The sequence below is a fragment of the Geospiza fortis genome, unplaced genomic scaffold, assembly GCF_000277835.1.
Source record: "Geospiza fortis unplaced genomic scaffold, GeoFor_1.0 scaffold425, whole genome shotgun sequence".
Classification (NCBI taxonomy): Eukaryota; Metazoa; Chordata; class Aves; order Passeriformes; family Thraupidae; genus Geospiza; species Geospiza fortis.
This window is the reverse complement of record NW_005054387.1, coordinates 1824709-1827307: the sequence shown is the minus strand read 5'-3', so window position 1 is coordinate 1827307 and position 2599 is coordinate 1824709.

The following is a 2599-nucleotide window of genomic DNA, read 5'->3' as shown; positions in this document are numbered from 1 at the left end:
CAGAAAAATGTTTGTTATATTCCAGAAGTGTTCCCTCAATCCAAAGGGATAGGCTGTGGTCCTGGAAAAGGGATCATGGGAAAGGATCATGGAAAAGGGAACCTGGAAAGGGATCATGGAAAAGGATCATGGAAAAAGGGAACATGGAAAAGGGAACATGGAAAAAGGGATCATGGAAAAGGGAACATGGAAAAGGGAACATGGAAAAGGGAACATGGAAAAGGGAACATGGAAAAGGGATCCCAGGAAGGGATCCTAGGAAAGGGATCTTGGAAAAGGGATCCTGGCAAAGTGACCCTAGAAAAGGGATCCTAGAAAAGAAATCCTGAAAAGGGGATTCTGGCAAAGTAATCTTGGAAAAGGGATCCTGGCAAAAGGATCATGGAGAAGGGGTCTTGGAAAGGGTTCTTGCCAAAGGAATCCTGCCCAAGCCCTTCCCAGGAGCAGGGCTGGTCCTGGGAGGTTCCCCCTCCCAGGGATCCCCTGCTCACGTCCCATCCTGGATCTGGGGCTGGAGCCTGGCAGGGGATGCACAAAACTCCAGGAAAAATCCAAGGACACGCTTCCCAAAGTGTCAGCTCCCAAATCCACAGTTCCCCATCCCAAATCCTCCCTGCCAGCTCCCCAAATCTCCCTGCCCTATTTCCCTGCCAAAGCCTCTCTGGGCAACGCTGCTCCCTGCACCCCAAAGAAAATTCCCCGAGGAATTCCCAATCCTGCTGGAAGGGAAGCAAAGGGTGCCTTGTCCAGATGACTCCAGAAAAATGCCTGGCAGCTTTAACCTCGTGCTAAACAACTTTTGGCCAGTGTGTAAACAGACTTTGGGTTTTGTAAACACGGGATCCAGGCCTTGGAGTGGGAAAAGAGCTGGAGCTGTCCCCAGAGGGAGGATGGATCACTTCCTGCAGCCCCAGGGGGTTTTGGTTTTGCTCAGGGTTAAGGGTTTGAGTTCGGCTGGGAATATTTTGCATTGGAAAATCTTGGGGGAGAGAAGGGGAGAGAGCACCTGGATTTGGGAAAAGATGAGGTTGGAGAAGTGTTTCGGGTGGATTGGGAGAAAAAAAAAAAGCATCTTAAGGAAGAAGAATAATGGGATTAGGAGGGAGAGGATGCAGGTGGAGAGAATCCAAATGGACTTTGGAGCATCCAAAATTCAGAAAGAAAAGATGAATTATGCAGGTGAGCCAGAACCCAAAATTTAGACCTAAAATGTAAGGAAAATACAAAAGCAGCAGTGAGAAATGTGGATCTACCTCCCCTTTCCCCTTTGTGGCATTGCTCAGCATCCCTGGGATACTCAGGACACAAAAACATCCCAGAATTGGAAGCACCACATTCCGAAATGCAGTCCCTGGACTTCAGTTTTGAGGAATTAAAAGCAACAACCACCAGCACTCAGCAAAATTGGCATTAAAAGCTCATTGACCATCCAGCCATGGCTCAGATCTTTGGCTTTGCAGAGGCTCCAAACCCTTTTCAGAGCAGCATTTTGAGGGTCCCTCTCATCACCACAATGATGATTTCACAGCTTTCCCACACCCCAGAGCCTTTTACCAGCTGAGAACCCCTCCCTGGCACAACCAGACTCTCAGGGATTATTTTTTTTTCCCCAGCACAAATTAACCCAAAGCCTCAAAAAGGTTCAGCAAAGAGAAGAGAAAGCTCATCAAGCAGCAGATGGTGACAGTCCTGAGCAGCCCAGAGGCCTCTTCCCTGCTTGGCCTTAGCCTTAATCTAGATAAAAGCCCTCTCTTCTCCAGCTAAGAGCTTATTTTGCTCAGTAAGAAGATGAGGGTGTTAAAACGTGCAGAGCAGGGGGAGCGTTGCTATTTTGAGGCAGGGATGAGACTTCTCAAGACCCAACTGGTTCATTTATTGCCCTGGATATTCCCAATTTCTGCCTCCTTTTCACCTGGGGTAACCCATGGCCCCTTGGAAAAGAAGAGCCAATGTTCCTCAAAGTTATTTCAGTTGGTTGTGAACACCCAAAATAATTTTGTCAAGGTGCATTCACATTTCCATCCATCCATCCATCATCCATCCATCCACTGGTACCAGATCCCTGGATAAGCAAGGCCAAGCACCCAAACCAGACCCCAAACCCATCCAGAGACAGAAGATTCCTGGTTTAAATGATCTTTTTTGGCTCTGCTGAGAGGGCTCTTCTCTGTTGTGGCTTTGGAAGCAAATAAATCACTTTGCCTTCCCTTTACATCTCTTTACAAATAAATCAAATAAACTTTTTTTTTTCTTTTTTACAAATAGTTTTGGGTTGGTTTTTTTTCTTTGCAAATAAAACAAATAAATCACTTTACAGCCTCAAAAATGCCCCCTGCCACTTCCAGGCCTCCACCCTGGCACGATGCAGATCCCAGAATTCCCACATGGGATGCATTAATGAGTCACCCTCCGCTTCCAGCGCCTCTGGAAGCCCAAAGAAATTAAATTAAACCCCTCTAACACGTTCTTGGCATCTCCCAGGAGCTTCAACCACACAAATCCCAACCCTTCCACTTGCCAGGAGGAAAAGCAACCCCTCCTCAGAGCACGGAGAGTTTGGGATGAGGAGCTGGCTGGACATGGGAGGCTTTCCCATTTC